Source organism: Caretta caretta, chromosome 4, assembly GCF_965140235.1.
Source record: "Caretta caretta isolate rCarCar2 chromosome 4, rCarCar1.hap1, whole genome shotgun sequence".
In the NCBI taxonomy this organism is placed as follows: Eukaryota; Metazoa; Chordata; order Testudines; family Cheloniidae; genus Caretta; species Caretta caretta.
In genome coordinates this window covers 109,389,245-109,409,032 of record NC_134209.1, presented here as the reverse complement: position 1 = coordinate 109,409,032, position 19,788 = coordinate 109,389,245, and the positions used below count along the sequence as shown (strand labels likewise).

At 42.0% G+C, this 19,788-nt stretch overlaps 1 long non-coding RNA gene across 1 annotated transcript in view; it reads right to left on the bottom strand.

Moving 5' to 3' along the window:
• The window catches only part of LOC142071932 (uncharacterized), a 61,132-nt gene that overhangs the window by 4,226 nt on the left and 37,118 nt on the right, over positions 1–19,788 (bottom strand). The gene's annotated exons all lie outside the window — the stretch shown is intronic.

Genomic DNA, 19,788 nt, shown 5'->3' with positions numbered 1-19,788 from the left:
TTTTAAATAACGAAACATCCTTTACAAACACACACAGCTGAAGACAGATGAAGATGGGCAGGCTGTGGCCACTAGAGAAAAGACAACAGGGAGGAATTTCACACAGATAGATGTTTCAAATCAATCTCAGTTCCTCAACATGGAAACTATGTAAGATACCTCTCAAGATCCAGCAGATCCAAAGGAGTGGAGAAAAATATGGGACACAAAGGTGGATGGCAGCTCAGCCCAAATTCAAAGAAAATCATGCTTGCCTGCAAAGAGTTCACCAACCCTCCAAGGCAATCATTATTGGAGTTTCAGAAGAATCAAATGCAGATTCTGCAAGGAAATAGTGCACAGTAGGACAGAGTGCTGCATTCCCAGAACCATGACATGAGACATCGCTCTGATTGGGTAGGCTTCTGAAGTTGATGGGCAGGGATCCACTGATGATGGTTCATATCAGCACTAGAGACACTGCATTGTGGGATATCTTGCAGATAGTAGATAATTTCAGGGAACTTGGAACCATGCTGAAGAAGAATGTCCAAGCAATCTCTCTGAAGTCCTTCCTGTCTCATGAACAAAAGACAAGGCAGAAGATTCTGGATGTCAACTGCTGGCTAGATACGTGGTGTGTGGAGTGGAGGATTTGGGTTTTGTGGAACATTGGTCTATCTTCTACATGAGAGAGGAGGCTGTATAGTTTGGATTGCCTCCACCTAAGTAGGAGGGAGACCAATCTCCACATGGACAGTGGTCAGGAGGGCAGTGCTTAATTTGTGACAGGGTTTGGCAGGACTGAGCTTCGGCACCTCCAGACTTGCCAGTTCTTAGCCCGAGCACCTCTGGGTTTGCCAAATCAGTTATGAAAGTAAATGATTGCTTGAGCCCTGGCTCATCTTTGCTTGAGCCCGGCACCTCTTTCATTACAAATTAAGCAGTGCAGGAGGGGATTAAACTAATAGCAAAAAGGGGGGGATTAAAAGAGGGAAGATATGAGTACTCAGCACAAAACTGAGATGTTGAGACAAAATAATCAAGGGACCAAAGCCATGAAGAAGAAATTATTGAATTGCTTGTATCCCAATGCTAAGATCCTGCTTAAGAAACAAGAGGAATTGGAATTGCTCATTTATGAGCATACATTCAATTTAGTTGGTATTACTTAAACCTGGTGAGATGATTCACAGTACTGAAATGTTAAAACCAATGGTTACAACCTATGTAGAAAGGACTGAGTAGCAAAAGTGGGTGGATGGGAGGGGGGCACGGTACTCATGTCAACAATAGCATTGCTTGTTTCCAAGTCACTGATAACTCGGAAGACAATGATTTGAATGCTTACCGTTCAATGTCCTAACAGATAAACCACAAGATGGGATACTAATTGGTGTCTGCTACAGACCACCAAATCACACTAGGGAGTAGGATGACCGCCTCTGTATGCACCTACCTACGATGTATTGGGCTGGCGGGGAAAAGCTGCGTGATCATGGGGCACTTCAATTTGATGTATGCTGGCAGTCTCATACTGTCAGTACTGAAACATCCTTGGAATTTCTAAATATTACAGATGACAATTTCCTAGCTCAAAAAGTGTTGCAGCCAACATAGGACAAGTTCTAATAAATAATTCTCCTAACAGATAAAGGAGGAAGTGACCACAGAACAAAAAATGAACGGCAGCTTAGATACAAGTGATCATGAGTTGATCATACTTATCTGCAAGCAAAGTCCAGACCAGTAATAATATATATTTATACTTGGTGCTTTTAATAAAGCCAATTTAATAAATCTGAAAATAATTATGAGCCAAATCATCTGGGAGAAAGAATTTAATTAGAAAAATATGAATAATAATTGGGAATCATTTAAAAACACCACACATTCACAGTCGAAGAAGGCTGTACTATTTAAAAATGTAACTTGGTTCTGAGGGGACGGGAATGCAGATGTAAAAATATAAATATATATGATAAAAGACAGGGGGAATTGGTAGGAATTAATTTAAATGAGAAGTTAGTAATTGTAGAAAATTGACTGGGGAAGAAAATAGACACAAGGTGAAATCTATGGCCAGCAGCACTAAGGACAATATCAAATTTTTAAAATATATCAGGAACAAAAGGAATCCTAACAATAACATAGGTCTGATATTAGATGGAAATGGTAGAATTATCCATAATAATGCAGAAAAGGCAGAAGTGCTAAATGTCATTCTGTCTGGCGTGGTTTATGAGTGTGAGTGTCAATCTCATGGCAGACTGTCAAAAAGCAGGACAGAAACCCCAACCTCATTGTATGTTCTATTAGATGTCACCAAACCAATAACAAATGTGAACTCCTGCATCATGGTAACAGTCTTCCCAATGGTCAGCTCCCTTAGGCACTCCAATCAAGCTTGCTGCCCAGGCAAGCTGCACTAAGTGATAAATGGTCACTTGCACCAAAAGTCACAAAATATTCAGACTATTCCCAGTCCCAAGAAACCTGTCACATACCCCAGGTCAATTTGTACCCAAGATCTCACACCAAAGACAATGCTGTAGCCAATTCTACAGTAAACTAACAAAGGATTTATTAACTAGAAAAAGGAAGTGAGTTATTTACAGGTTAAAGCAGGAAACATACAAGCATAAATGAATCAGTCTATGGTTCCAAAAGGTGACAGATATAATCTGTCACTGAATGTATTTTAGGGCTAACTGGGTTGACCCTGGGGATCTTTGTTTTTTGTTAGTTTGCTGTTTGGACTCTTCCAAGGGCTGGCGCTAAGAGATGAAAAATCTTTATCTCAGCCATCTTTATTTTCTTCTTTCAGAATTCAGGCTGATGGGACCTGCTTTCTCACATATAGCACCTTCATGGGCATAAGAGGGGCATTAAACCAGCCTTTGTGTTGTGATGTTCCAAAATGGCCCATTTGGATTCAACAGTCCTTCTTGATGGGCAGGGGGAACCATTCCTTCTGTCAGAGTTCATAAGTTCAGAGCAGGCATTTTTAAAATAATAAAGCAAAACTTTTATATTACCACATAGCATTGGTTCTCAAACTGCGGGTTGCGACCTCTCAGGGGGTTGTGACGAGGTTGTGTGGGGGTCAAGGGGCTATGAGCCCCCAAGCCCCTCCAGAGCAGTTCCACCCCGAACTCCACTCCACCTCCAGCCCTGCTCCGTCTCCAAAGAAAGGGTGACAAATAGAAGTTTGCCCAGGGCACCATTTTTCCTATAGCCAGCCCTGGGACTGAGACAACAGTAGAGGACTTGATTGTTCAGCCACTGAAGAAGTACTTTATTATTTAACGGTCAGACACACAGGCACATTTCTCCGGAAAATAATGGCCACCTCTACTGCTAAAAAGCAAAAGTAGCTCTAGTCTTACGTTAAACACAGTTTTACCAGCATTGTTTCCTCTGGTATTGAAAAAACACAATGTGTCATTTGCTGCGAAGTTTTGTCTGCTGAACTGATGAAACCATGCAAATGGCAGCGCCATCTTGAAACTAGACAGTCTGAGCATAAAAATCAAAATGTGGATTTTTTTTCAAATGCAGAGAAGATGTGACAAAAAAAGCCAAGTTTGATGCAGATGGAAGTTTCTGACAGCAAACATCCTCAGCTATGGAAGCCTCCATTGGGTAAATTGGGTGCAAGCAAACTATGCATCCGATGAAGTGAGCTGTAGCTCACGAAAGCTTATGCTCAAATAAATTGGTTAGTCTCTAAGGTGCCACATGTACTCCTTTTCTTTTTGCGAATACAGACTAACACGGCTGCTACTCTGAAACCTATGCATTTTAATACAGCTAAATCTAAATGTACACACTTAGGAACAAAGAATTTAGGCTATACTGGGGGAACTCTATTCTGGGAAGCAATGACTTTGCAGAAGATATGAGGGTTGTGGTGGATAATCAGCTGAACATACAATCCTAGTGTGACGCTGTGGCCAAAAGAGCAAATGCAATCCTCAGATGCATAAATGGGAACCTCAAAAGGGGTAGAGAGGTTATTTTACTTTTACATTTGACACTGGTGCAATCAGTGCTGGAATATTGTGTCCACTTTAAGTGCCAAAATTCAAGAAGGATGTTGATAAATTGAAGAGGGTTTAGAGAACAGCCAAAAGAATGATTAAGGGATTAGAAAACATGCCTTCTCGTGATGGACTATCCAAGGAGCTCAATCTATTTATTTTAACAAAGAGAAGATTAAGGGATGATTTGATTACAGTCTATCAATATCTATGTGGGGAACAAATATTTAATAATGGGATCTTCAATCTGCTAGAGAAAGGTGTAACACGATCTAATGGCTGGAATTTGAAGCTAGACAAATTCAGACTGCAAATAAGGCATAAATTCTTAACAGTAACAGTAATTAACCCCTGGAACAATTTACCAAGGATTGTGGTAGATATTCCATCACTGACGTTTAAATCAAGATGGGATGTTTTTCTAAAAGATAAGCTCTAGGAAATATTTTTGGGAAGTTCTATGACGTGTGTTATTCAGGAGGTCAGCCTAGAAGATCTTTCTGGCCTTGGAATGAATAGATAAATAGATTTGATCTAATTCCGTGTATGAACATGTTTATAGATTAGTGGTCTGTTCCAGTATAACCCCCAGTGAAATGCTGAGCACTTACAACTCCTTTTGATAGCAGGGTGGGCCCAATACTTCATATAATTAATGCACATTTTTTAAAAACCACAAGAACATCTTTCACACTTTGTGAGAAGACCTTCTTTTAATGGGAGGGTAAATAGCATACATGGTGAGTGCCTGATCCTGTACCTGTTGAAGTCAGTTGGAAAAGTCCTATTGACTTCAGTAGTGGTCAGCAGGGTCAGGCCCTATATGAGTTGAATATAAGGACTGCAGGAAAATTCAGGATGCATGCGCAGACAGCAGGGTGCTGAGAATAGGACAATGAGAGACAAAGGTGCAATATTGCTCCTGTCATATACTTCCACTCCTCATATTATTGTTGATGAGGTTTACATTTAGCTTGCTACCTTCTGAAATCAATTGTGTTTGAATAAGAACTGCCAAATGTAGCTCCAAATTTCTACATTTTCTAAAGCAGAGTTTTAAAATTATAACGTTGCTTATACACCATATGCCAGACCATACTGTATTATACTGTGGGTCAGTCAGAACCAAGCTGAATTGTCATTAATCTTTCTTCATTTGGCTAGCTAGACAGCAGTCAAGTTTTCTTATATCCATTTAACTGATGGGGATACTGAAATAGAGCAATGTAAAGTCAGGCTACTTATTCAAATTCCTAAATATATATTTAAATGCCTAACCTTAGGCACTCAATTTTGAACAATTTGGCTTAAGTGACTTTTCCCAAAAGTCACAGGAGCCTGTCAGAGTTGGGAATAGAAATCAGAGGTTCCCGATCCCAGTCCTATGCTTAAATCATTCCCCACTTCTGTAAGATTGTGCAGCATAGTGCCAAATAATACAAGTACCGGTAATTATAATTCTGCCTTCCAAATCTACTGAACTGGTGTCCATTGAAGCAACAGAAGTTAAGCCACGCCTGATGTCTGGCCAGTAGTAAGCCAGGTACCAATATGTGCTTGTTTGCAAGTATATTTGCTAACATAAACAGGCTCATGTAAACTGCTGAATCCAAGAACATCATGTGAATTCAGCATGATCCTGACAGGAGTTTGATTATGTAAATATTGAACATGTACAATCCTGCTCCTATAATAGTACACAGCATATTTTTTCTAGGGAAACCCCTCTGGTTCACACTAGCAATATTAAATATATAACATACAGTAGACACAATTGTAATATTTCATCACAATAGTGAAAGTAAAAATTATAAGACATTAGGGGAGGAACTACCAAAAGTACATACAAAAGCCTTATTTTTATTCTGTGAGTATTGTTTGGAAACTTATTCTTTCAATAAAATCACTGATTTGCACCCGCTATTACTATGTCAAGTTAGGAAAATGAAAGGTAACTAAATGAAAGGGAGCCCTTTTCATGCTTTGTAAACCAGAATGAGGCTCTTTGAACTATCAATACCCAATTCAGTGCAGCCACAGATGCAGGGCTAGATTTGCTTTGAAGCCTAACCACCGGCATGAGGAGTGTGGACTTGTAAACTCCTCCCACAGCCAGATAAGCACTTTGAGAACAGGTATTTGTAGATGAGAACCATTGACGAGAAATTAAGCAGCCCTAAAACAACGTCAAAATCCATCCTGAAAAAGGAATTAAAGTGTACGGATCGCTAAGAGACTGCATCCCTACACAGGTCACGCAGGCAAATTGGGCACTGGTCAGGCTATGTGGCCTAGGGAGCAGCTGCATAGTCACTGAATGAATGTTACAACAGCCCAGTGTCTCAAATAGCCTCCTAGCCATTTAGATAACTGGGCCTTACTGAACAATTTCACATTAAGGGTGGGGTGGTTGGGTGTGTGTGTGTGTGTGTGTGCATATAGACTCCCTATTGTATACATATATCTGTCTGTATGTATATTTGTGCTGCTTCTTCCTTCCTTTCATTTTCTACCCTCTCCTATTCCACTTGTGTCCCTCCATTCAACGTCTTCTCTCCGCTGGCCCTTCATTTCAGTTAATTTCCACTGGTTTCTTTAAAAAAAAAAAAAAAAATCATGGCACTAACCTGACATGTCCAAACAATCAATTTCTATGTTCCATCTCCCTCCTGCCCCAGTGTGACATGCCTGCTTAGATTGGCAGTTATTGGGGGCAGGGACTTCTCGTACTCTATGTTGCACAATGCCGAGCACAATTGGAGCCCTGATCGTGATTGAGGTCATAAGCCCTAGCATAATTCAAATAATTAATAATAACATGTCAGACTGTCCTTAATGAAGATATAAAATAAAAATTACCACTGTCACAGGGGTTTGCAAAACTGGAGAAAAAAAAAAAGGAAATTCATGGTACCAAAAGCAGCTTATTAAACCTCCTGGAACTCACTGAAATAGCATGACCATGGACTATTCTCTGGATGTTTTGGTGGCTCTCATTTTTTTTGAACAGCCTTCAAAAAAAAATCCATGTGGCTTCATAGCTTCAATATATGCATAATAATTACACCCACAGAAATAGGCCTACCAATCAGTTCTCTGCCCAGTGGTGCGACTAGGGTTTGAGAAGCAAGTGAGAATTCTTGATCCACAAGACAGGGAAGACTGGGCATAACTGAGTCCCCAAAAGATTTGGGAGTGAAAGCTTATACCCCTGCTGAATCACACACAGCCTCAGGTGACAATTACATGAATAATAAAGGCAACCATGCTTGTATGACAGTGATATACACTGGTGTGGTCTGGGAGTTAGAGCACTGGCCAGGTGTGCAGGCATCTTGAGTTTCTATTCCTGCCTGTACCATGACTGATAAAAAGTGCTATATAATGTTATTAATACTGGCCCCCATAGTACGAATTGGCACAAGAAAACAGAGTTGAATTGTTACAGATTCACCTTTTTTTGGATGTTGACTTACTTTTTTGTGCAATATAAAATAATGACTTCACCATACAGATGAAAAATCAAAATGTTATGTGGAAAATATTTTAAAACAACCCCACAGGCCACACATGTAATAGCATTTGTATGGAAGGCTAACGCATGTTTACTGATGTGTGTGTGCACATATAGAGTAATTGGGTGCCTTACGTTAGGCTTCTGCATCCATACTTAGGCACCTGAAGAAGTGATCTGAGTTTTCAAAGCTGCGGGGCACCCGAAGCTTCTCAGTGATTTAACTCAGCGCTCTGGGTGCTTAGTACATTTTAAAAAATCAGGCTATATATTTGGTGCCTTAAAATATGGATTTTTAAGGGCCTAACTTTAAGCACTCAGTTTAAAAAAAAATCTTGGGCACAGAGTTGAGAGACTGCAATACAAAGAGGGTTTTTTTTTTCTTCTGTTTGTTACTGTAGAACATACTGTGTGCTGTACAGTGTGTCATGCAGTACACATGTTATATGTATATTTACACTTTTCAGGCAACCGGAAATCAATTTATTTGTTCACGTACAATACATTTTAAACATAACTAAATTGAGTTTCTGCTTTGATGAAGCACAATCAAAGGCCTAGTCCTGCAAAGCCTTACCCAAACCAGTGGAACTACTCAGGTGAGACAGAGATTACAAGAAAGAGTTGGTAAGGTCAGTTTATGGCTTGTGTTCGGAATGCACCTTTTCAACATTTAATGCAGCTGAACCAGAGTATTTCACTGAGTACTTGACAATCCTGTAACACCACAGCGCCCAAATGGCTGAGGCCTGTGAGCAAAAAAGTTGTGATCCTGTAAGCTGCTAAGCATTCCTCCAAGGTACTACATGGGTACAGATGGGACTTACGGGCACTCGGCACCAAGCAGGATTCAGCCCTAAATGCATGTACACAACTATGCTCTAGTTGCACAGTCCAATACAAAAGTATGCATGAATGTGTACATGCATTTTTCACCCCTGGAAAATTAGCCCTTACACCTCAAAAGTTAATTGACTTATGAGAGATTAATAGTAACACCTAGTGGTTTATTTATAGCATTAAAATGCTTTCAGACAATGTTGATGAGGCCACACATTTTTATATAAATTTCTCCTTCAAGCCACCTGTGCAAGGAATCAATTCCTGCTGAGATTTCAGCTGTGAACTGTCAGATTCGAAAACGATACTTCTGCCACGTATTTGAGTTATAGAAGAGTTGGTATCAGCTCAGAGGATTAGTATGTTCATATTCCCCATCAAACCGCCAGCAACAAGTGGGGAAGACTACTCTGTGGCATTCACTCCCATTGTAGGGTTTGTTGTTTTTTTTCATTTGGGGCCCAGTCCTGCTCCCACTGAAGTCAGGGAAAGTTTGCCGCTGCCTTCTGTGGAAGCAGATTCAAGCCTTTGGTGTATTAGTAATAATACTATTGGCATTATAGTGCTGTGACTGGATTAGGGGCTGCAGCTTGGAAAATAAACATCTCGGTTTTGCCGCGCTGTTTATCTTCAGTAAATACCTCAGCTTTGCCTGAACAATTATCTCTCTGCAGCAGACCATTTTCCAGTAGCAATGTATAATTCCATTAACATTCCTGCTTAAAATATATCCTCTTTGTGCTGAAAAGAAAGCTGTTGTGTTTCGGAAATGTTAGTGGCCTCATGTATTTTTGGAATTAAAGTAGCAATTAAATCACTCAGACCTCATTCTTCCTCCCAGGTCTCATTTGTGCATTTCTTGCTTCACACAATGATTCAAGCTCTCATGACCCAGGAGGAGATTGCAAAGAGAGAGAGATTTGGAAACGAGCTTGGCCAAAGCACATTTTCCAGCAATTCTGTGCCAGCTGTTACTGCAGGTGATAATAACTGATAAAGGTTAGCACTCACCAACAGTCTCTACTGAATCTGTTTCAGATTGACAATGGGAATATGGGAATACACGGGCCGGCAGTTTACATTTTGGGTGGGTTATTTTTAAATGACTAGGTGCTATTGTTCCTAATGATAATTGTTAAATATTAACAGTGTTCACATTTAAATGTGATTGCACACAAGTCAGGAATACAACCAAGAGTTAATAGATTGTTTTAAACAAAAAAAACATCATAAGAGGCACTTATACCCTGAATGTAGTTGTGTGTGTGAATATCCAGAATAGTAGCATTTGGACAGAGACAAATTTCGGTTATACATAAGTCACTGTGTCCTTCTGTGTCTTGTACAAAGCCAAGTATACAGTTACCACTTAACAAATAATGCAATGTATAGTGAGACAAAGTAACTGGGACAGGTTCTGCTCTCATTTTCATCAGTGAAAATCCAAAGTAACTCCATTAAGTACACTCAGATAAATGAGATCAGAACCCGGCTCACAGAGTTTGCATCATCATAAACTCTGGCAGGAATCTCAAGTAATGGTGCCTCTCTGATAGAAATGGTTGCAGTGCTGGAAAGTGATAGAAGGGGGCTGGTAAGTGCCAACACCATGCAAAACAGGGCAGTGCTGGACGCAAAGCAAGTATGGACTCTGCAGCCAAAGAGTTCACTGAATAGTAGCTCTCTGGAGAATCTGTCATTGACCAAACTTCTATGAGCTTGCCTGTTTGGCAACCACAGTCTCCCCCTCCCAATAGAAAACCCAAGAATGGCAATGGTGAAAACACCACTTGTCCTCTAAGGGGGTAGCGCTCCTTACACCTGCCTGTGCCATCTTTATTGAATCTGACCTTGCATGGAGTTGATTCAAAGCCCAGTAGAGTCAATGGAAAGAGTCCCATTTATTTAAATATGCTTCCTGTCACGTGACCCTATATCATGCTCACATGACAGAAATGCAGGAATCCTACATATATGCTCCTTTCTAATGTTACTTTTATTGGTTCCCAATTATTGATGTGTGTTCACAAAAGGTCAACAAAAAATACAGATAATGATGGGACTGAAACAGTATGAACCAATTAAAGAAAAAATACAAATATTGAAAAATGAACATTTTGGATTATGTGCCTAGTTATAAGGCTGAACTTTCCTGCGAGCCCATGCGATTAGCTTCATGCATCTCAGAGAGATGCTTCATAGAGATCTGGGGGAACAGAACCTCCACATCTGGCACACAGGCCCATGGAGCTGCTCCATAGCCACTGAAGCAGCATATGTAGTCCCTGACCTCCCCTTCTGCTGTGGATCTGTATAGCCATGAGTCATGAGTCTGCAGAACAGCCCCACCCTGCATATTGTCTTCCCCCTAAGCTGCCTGTTTCATGGTGTAGCATGAGCCACCACAGAGCACTGCTCCACAGCATGCATAGAGCGCAGCAGAGTCCCCTTGTGTGGCTTCTCTGGGTCACGGACCCAGTGTAACTGCACTCCTTTCTCTGCCTTTGAAATCCTCTGTGACCCTGCTGTAGGATTTGGCCGTAAGAAACATAACTTCAAGCCAAATTGTTGTGGAGGTGGTTTGCAATCTGTTCTATTTGAAACCCTAATAAAAAGGAAATTGCTACTACTTTGCCTTTGTGATTTAAACACAATAGTATGCTAAACACAGCAACTATTAGAGAGTTCCAGACATAAGCATTGCTGTGTTGCAAACTTGCAACTTCTTCACAAACAGGATTCAGCTGGAGCTAGTCTGGTGGGAACAGCAAAGCACCAGCCCTCTAGGGAATTTCAGCCCTACCAGGAGAAAGCCTCTTCTGATTGGCTGCCTCCTCTACTTGCCCGTCTCCTGGGGATGAGCAGCCAATCAGAGCTGCTACAGGAAGCAGGCAGAGCTTTCCCCCAGGATCCCAGAGGACTTTGGGGGTAGGGAAGAGGGAACAGCTGACACCATTCTCACAGGAGGATAGGTGAGAGGAGGGAACAGAAAATGCTCAGCAGGTCGGGGGCTCGGCTTCCTCCTTCCCCCTTCGCCTTGTGAAAAATGGATCCGACACTCTCTGCTTCTGTTCCTGTCCCCAGTCCAACACCAGAGGAGGGGTGAAAAATCCCTGGAGTTGCTGCCACATCCAGGCCTGGGAAGGGGCAAAGGGGATCCTGCTGCAGCCCCCCAGGCCTGAGAAAGGGGAGCAAAGATACACCCCCCAGCGACTGCAGTAGGAGCAGAATTGATATGGGTCATGGGAGGAAGAATTTATGTGGGGGTTGTATCACTAACTGCTGGATGGGGGATGAATAGGTATGGGGGTAAGGGGACACTGAATTAATTAATTAATTAGCATTTTGGGGTTTGGAAGAAACTGGAAGCTGTGCACCATCAGGCAGGCAAGGGAGTTCCAAAAAAAGAAAAAACCACCAACAAAGAAAATATATTTGGCCTTTCGCTTTCAATATATGCCACAATAGTCCAGTTACTACAAAAATTGATATTGATACCCAACACTTGGAGCTTCAAGTACCCAAAATGAACTGCAGCTTTCAAACCATAACAGCTTGTTTTATTTTTAGAGAATTACTGAGTCCTCATGATGGATTTGCCTGGAGTTACTTTTGCTGTGAACCTTGAGGAAGAAGTGAGGAAAGGGATTGTGGAGACATAAATTTCCGTTGGTGATAAGTTCACATCTGTTTTGAACTGTGAAATGGCAGATCATTGTGAAATCCTCTAAGAGCGTCCCTTTTAAATACCAAATAAGCACAGCACCAAAAGCACATAAAGAAATAATTGAAAGACTCTGGAGGGAAGCCAAGAGGACGTGGCTAATGTTTCACCTAATCTCTCCCCGGCTCTACTCCTACAGTTTTGCCTGCATGACGTGAACTTCGGAGCTCCATCAGGCAGCTGCTTCTTGACTGTTTGCACTGTCTGACCTGTTGGCAAAAGAACAAGAACAACAAAGAAGCTAAAAACATAAAACTGTGAGAGATTAAGAACTATGTGCCTCTGAGGATAAAGCACTCACCTTTCACCGAGGGGGCTGGAGTTAAAGTCCTTCTTGAGGACCTGAGAGGACAGAGCTTGGAAGGCTCAGCTTAGTTCTCAGCTGGCATCTGTCCATATCACAAAACTAGTGTGCATAATTTATGCACATTTAGTTGTCTGTTCAGGAGAGGCCCAGTACAGTCACATGATAACTGAAATACCGTACACATCTAGAGATGGTGGTTCCTTCAATTCAAGATGCGGATAACTGATAACACAGTGTGGGAAAGCTTGCACTGCAGCTTGTGGGTTTGTACCTGTCCTGTGAATAGGAAGGAAGATCCCAAAGCACTTTGGTTTCCTGGCCTTCAGTCTTTTGTCTTTCACATGCCCAAAGTCACTTATATTCACACACGTGCACTCACACACACACACAAATATGAACCTTTCTTTGACCATTAAATAGGCACTATTTGAATAATCAACATACTTATTCAAGCTAATTATCCTGAAGCCCTTTCTAAAAGCCCAGTTCTGCAACTCTTGCTTACACTGAGCAGCACTCACTTGTGTGATTAGTCCTATCCACAGCATGGGACCAGTTGCATATGTAAATGCTGCTCAGTGTAAGTAAAGTTTGTAGAATCAGACCCAAAGTTCAGTTGTTAGTTCCTCATAGTTAAGGTAAGTTAAAATGAAGTTGACAAACAGAAGTACCAAAGGGAATGTAGCTACTGCATCTGCAGGAAGTTGGACCTCTCAGATGCTAATGGTGTTAATTATTGATTGTACCTAGTTACTGCAGTTTAAGTGAAGCTTTTAGGACTGATCTTACCTGACCTTAAAATATCAACTGTAATTGCAACATATATTATCACAGAGTGCTGCAGAAGATCCACAGGGTTTTTCAGGTGACTTAAAAGGGACTTTAACAGGGAACAAATGAGAAAAGAAATTCTAGATGAAAAGAAATCAATCATAAACCTTTACAAGCTGCTGAGCAAATCCTTGGGCTTAAATAATAAATCATCAGCATGCTGGACTTGTGACAAAGTCCCCAGTGTATCAACAGAGAAATAGCGCTATAGCAGAGAAAGCAAATAAATACAGGAAGTGGTAGAGGAATGATATACAACAAATAACTCTTCTTAGTAGGTATGCATGCACCAATTTAGAAGAAATAAAACCAGCCCAAACCTTTGGTCAATACTTGAACCAAAGATGAAATCAACGTTTTTGGGGGTGGGGAGGGGAATGGGATTTGAGAAAAGTTTAGGTAACTTTTTATCCCATTCCTTTTCATTTTGGCTGGCAGCTGAAGTCAAAGTGATGAAACAGTGCAGGAAAGGAAGTTCTTGTGGTCTTTCTGGGCCAACCTACAGCAAAAAGTACCGGCAACCCAACCATAAACAGGAAGTGTTGGAAATCTTTTGAGAGACTCTGTCCATGCAAAACTTCTAGCCCAGTTTTGCAGACATGGGTAGATTGTGATGTACAACCACAGAATCTTATTTGGGTTGATGCAGAAGTGCACGTCTCTAGTGTGAGCACTGGGAGACACTGTGGCTGGAGCTCTAGAGAGTATCACCACTGTACAGTCTTTGCAGATGATATAGCATCTTGTCCCCTCTGCATCCACACAGACCTTATCTGGAATACCATGTGCAGTTCTGGTCTCCCATGTTTAAGAAAGATGAATTCAAACTGGAAGAGGCATAGAGAAGGGCAACTCAGATGATCAGAGGAATGAAGAACCTGCCTTATGAGAGGACACTTAAGGAGCTTAACTTGTTTAGCTTGACTAAATGAAGGCTGAGGGGTGATATGATTGCTCTCTATACATGCAGCAGCGGGATAAACACTGGAGAGAGAGAGGAGTTTTTTAAGTTAAAGGCAATGTTGACACAAGAAGAGATTGATGTATACTGGCCATCAACAAATTTAGGCTTGAAATTAGATGAAGGTTTCTAACCATTAGAAGAGTGAGTAGTGGGGACAAAAAAACCTAATTTGTTTCAAGACTGAGCTTGATAAGTTTATGGAGGTGATGATGTGATGAGGTTGGCTACAATGGCATATGGCCCATCCAGGACTGCTATTAGGAAATGTCTCCAGCAGCCAGACATGGGGTACTAGAGGGGGAGTGTGACGTTATTGACATGAACTGTGACCATATAGATCATTGTTGCAACCAGGGTCCTATAGTTGCACCAAATCTTGTACAAAGGAGGTCAAGCAAGGTCTCTATAGAAAGGTTGCAATTTTCTGGTTATGATTACACTGTCTGTATGTGTTTATCATTTTTATATTTGAAGTTATGAATATTGGCTATGTACGTGTATCTCAATGTGTTTGATTCTAAGTAGACTCAGTGAAGCATTTGGTCAGCTTCTTGAGAAAGGACTATTCTCAGTAAGTGCCCAGTCAAGAAACACTTAACTGACAATGGACTTTGGAAGACGCCAATCCACATCTGAGCTTTCCTGGGAATGGTCAAACTAACATGTAAACAATGATGTCGGACTGCAAAAAGCTGAATCATTCATGGACATGTGACTTGCCCAGGTGGCTACAAACTCCATCTTGTTGATGTGACTTTGCACAGAAGAACAAAGGGGTTTCCGCCCACAAGAGAGGGAATATAAAAGGCACTGGAAGCCTCTCCATTTGGTCTTCAGCTGGCTCAAGAGATGGCCTCTCCACCCCAAAGAGATGCCTGAAACTGGGACAAAGGACTGTAACTACTGGGGTGTGAGTGATTGCTGGACCCAGTCCATAAACTACAACGTTGGTCTGAAAAGGATTGGGCCTAGATTAGGAAGGAGTCTAGTCTGTGAAAGAAGCTTATTGGAACATCTCTGAGGGTGAGATTTACCTGCATTCAGTTTCCTACTGTATTAGGCTTAGACTTGTGTGTTTTGTTTTATTTTGCTTGGTAACTTACTTTGTTCTGTCTGTCATTTCTTGGAACCACTTAAATCCTGCTTTTTATAATAAATCACTTTTGCTTATTAATTAACCCAGAATAAGTAATTAATACCTGGGGGAGCAAACAGCTGTGCATTTCTCTCTATCAGTGTTATAGAGGGTGGACAATTTATGAGTTTACCCTCTACAAGCTTTATACAGAGTAAAACTGATTTATTTGAGGGTTGGGTCCCATTGGGAGCTGGGTGTCTAGGTGTTAGAGACAGGAGCACTTGCTAAGCCATTTTCAGTTAAGTCTGCTGCTTTGGGGGCGTGGGTCAGACCCTGGGTCTGTGTTGCAGCAAATTAGCGTATCTGGCTCAACAAGGCAGGGTTCTGGAGGCCCAAACTGGCAGAGAAAACAGGCTCAGAGGTAGTCTCAGCACATCAGGTGACAGTCCCAAGGGGGGGTCTCTGTGACCGAACCTGTCACAGGGAGGGCTCTGAGTTATTACAGAGTTCTTTCTCACGTGTCTGGCTGGTGGGTCTTTCTGACAAGTCTGTGTCTAATTGATCATCATCTTTGATGTCGGGAAGGAATTTTCCCCCACGTCAGATTGGCAGCATGGGGCAAGGGTCACTTGCTGGTTTGAACTAGAGTAGATGGTGCATTCTCTGTAACTTGAAGTCTTTAAATCCAATTTTAGGACTTCAGTAACTCAGCCAGAGATTATGGGCCTATTGCAGAAGTGGGTGGACGAGGTTCTGTGGTCTGTGAGTGCAAGAAGTCAGACTAAATTATCATAATTAAGGCTGCGAGTTTGTCACGAAGGTCACAGAAGTCAGGCAGCCCCTGGGCCAGTCGCACCAGCCATTGCTGAAGCAGTCTCAGGCCACCGTGTTCCCCCCCTAACCCTCCAGCAACAGCAGGAATTTGGGTGTGGAAGGAGGCAGGAGGTTGGGGCACGGGACGGGGTTAAGGCTGTGGGCAGCACTTACCTCCGGGGGCTCCCCAGAAGGGGATTGTGGAGACATAAATTTCCACTGGTGATAAGTTCACATCTGTTTTGAACTGTGGAGGTGTGGCCAGGCAGCTCTGCGCATTGCCTTCACCTCGAGCGCTGGCTCTGCAGCTCCCATTGGCCAGGAACCATGGCCAATGGGAGCTGCAGAGGCAGAGCCTGCGGGCAGAGACAATGCGCAGAGCAGCCTGGCCACACCTCTGCCTAGGAGCGGAGGGAAGGGGATGTTGTCACTTCTGGGGAGGTTCTGAGCCAGGTAGGCAGACTGCCAGCCCTGCCAATCCCTTCCTCCCCCTCTCCCCCGCCTCCAGCACCCACAGGGGTCCCAGGCCATGCGCCACTGCCCGCTCCCCCCACCAGCAGGGATCTGGCAACATGCCACTGCCTGCCCCCCTCAGCACCCATGGCACCTCCTAGCTCCCTCTGCACCCAGATTTAGCCACGGGTATACAGTACAAGTCATGGACAGGTCATGGGCCATGAATTTATGTTTACTGCCCGTGACCTGTCCATGACTTTTACTAAAAATACCCATGACTAAAATGTGATCTTATTTATAAGCATGTGAGCCAAGCTGCCAAACCTTTTGAGATTTCCCTGTTGCCTTTTCTTTCTCTTCTCTGTCTCTGGAGATTAGGGGCAAGGTACACTGCACTGCACTCTATAGTGCCTTACTTTTCTCACTGTCTTTGCCGAGCAAGAGTTACTTCCCATTAGAAAAAAGACGTTATATATAGGTATTTTAATTACAGTGCTCTATTATTCATTAAGATTAGCATCACACTTTAATCACAACCAAAGACCTCATCTAACCCTGTTTGCTCAACACCAAAGAAAATCACATCAGTTCTAAACTAAGGAATTTGCCATACTCCATCAAACCAGTGCAACATCCCTTCTCAAACAGTGGCCAATACCAGATGCAGAAGAGGAAGATCCAAGAAAGTGCGCTGTGGCCAATTATAGAATAACCAGTCTGTAGGTGGAAGTTACTTTCTAACCTCCATTATACCTGAACCATGACGTGTATATCCTGTCTATATTTTCCCCGTGTAATGAAGCTGAATGTTCTTATTATCCATAAAACACTGTCTAATCCTTTTTGGAATCCTGCTAAGGTCCTGGGCTTCATTATATTGTGGTATTGAGTTCCAGAAATAATTATGCATGACGTAAAATGTCTATCTGTCTATAGTATTTATGTGACACCGACCACCACTGTGGCAGCTGAGTGCCTTACAGTCTTTAATGTACTTATCCTCACAACACACCTATGTGGTAAGGAAATGCTACTATCCCCACTTTACATATAGGGATTATTGGTTTGATTCCCAGCTGGGATGTAAGTATAACTCCACTGACCTCAATGGAGGTATGTCAGTTTGCACCAACTGAGGATTTGACCACAGGAATTCAAATTATGAAATTCTGTAGTGAAAGAGAAAGCATTTAATGAACTGCAAGAACATTTGTAGGTCCTCCCAGTTGGTGACCGAGTGCCACGGTGTATGGTCTACTACAAAGAGGAGTGTGTGGCATGAGGAGTATAAAGAGTCCAAATGATGGAGTATTTGTAGGCCCTATTTAGACTGTCTTCTAGGTGGTGTCTGGCATGGTAAATAAAAGCTTCTTATATACTATCCAAAGAAGGAACAGAGATCAAACAGAAGACTAAATTCTGCTTTTATTTACAGTAAAATAAATCTGGAGTAACTCCATTGGTTTCAACAGATTTACTCTGGGAGTAAGAGATCCTCCTAGGCTCCTTGATGCATAAAGCAAAAATGTTTTACTTCAAAGGTGACCTTTAGGGGAAAAACCTTTGGGTTGGCACCTTTTTTCCCTTCTTTACAATGTACATGGAAGGCCTGAAAGGTTTAGTGTTGTTCCACCTTTTTAAAAGTTCTCCGCCTTCCCCAGCTTGTTTTCCACACTCAGAATTGAAATGTTGTCTACCCTGAATATTTTATGGCTGACTGTAGCACTGGTAGGATTATAATATCACATATATCAAGGAAGTTAAAGTGACCCCTAACGGACTGAGAGACTGTTTAAAAATATTTTCTTCCCTGTCAGTTGCTTGTTTTTGTTGAAGTTGTATTGTATTTAACTCAAGCAAACTTTTGGAAAACAAGCAACTTTTAAAAAAATATTCATCATCTCTTCCTCATCAGTTAGGGGCTGAAAAAGCTTGGAAAAACACAGTTTTGAGAGTGCTGGTGAGCTATGGAGAAAAGCCAGGGATGACTAGACTTGACATTTTTCTTGTTACTTTGCCTTGTGAATTTTGTTCCTAAAGTGTAGGATCTGCACTTTGTTCTAAATAGTTTACTGTATACTCTTAGAAGAAATTGTACTTTAACAAAATACAGTATCCAGCTTTCTACACTAAGATTAGTGCTTGTATGTCATCCTATTCTATGGATTTTCAGTGGTCCAACAGAGACAATAGGACTGGATGGTTTCTTTGTTTGTTTTTTCTTTTCTATCCGTAAACATCTTTTTCATCACTCCTTGCTTTTGAGTCATAGAATCATAGAATCATAGAATATCAGGGTTGGAAGGGATCTCAGGAGGTCATCTAGTCCAACCCCCTGCTTAAAGCAGGACCAATCCCCAACTAAATCATCCCAGCCAGGGCTTTGTCAAGCCTGACCTTAAAAACTTCTAAGGAAGGAGATTCCACCACCTCCCTAGGAAACGCATTCCAGTGTTTCACCACCTTCCTAGTGAAAAAGTTTTTCCTCATATCCAACCTAAACCTCCCCCACTAAAACTTGAGACCATTACTCCTTGTTCTGTCATCTCCTATCACTGAGAACAGTCTAGATCCATCCTCTTTGGAACCCCCTTTCAGGTAGTTGGAAGCAGCTATCAAATCCCCCCTCATTCTTCTCTTCCGCAGACTAAACAATCCCAGTTCCCTCAGCCTCTCCTCATGAGTCATGTGTTCCAGTCCCCTAATCATTTTTGTTGCCCTCCGCTGGACTCTTTCCAATTTTTCCACATCCTTCATGTAGTGTGGGGCCCAAAACTGGACACAGTACTCCAGATGAGGCCTCACCAATGTCGAATAGAGGGGAACGATCACATCCCTCGATCTGCTGGCAGTGCCCCTACTTATACATCCCAAAATGCCATTGGCCTTCTTGGCAACAAGGGCACACTGTTGACTCATATCCAGCTTCTTGTCCACTGTAACCCCTAGGTCCTTTTCTGCAGAACTGCTGCCTAGCCATTTGGTCCCTAGTCTGTAGCGGTGCAAGGGATTCTTCCATCCTAAGTGCAGGACTCTGCACTTGTCCTTGTTGAACCTCATCAGATTTCTTTTGGCCCAATCCTTTAATTTGTCTAGGTCCCTCTGTATCCTATCCCTACCCTCCAGCGTATCTACCTCTCCTCCCAGTTTAGTGTCAATAGTCAATATATAAAATAGCGTTCTGTACAGGATGTACAATTAGAAATGGATTAAAAGAAGAAAAGGAGTACTTGTGGCAC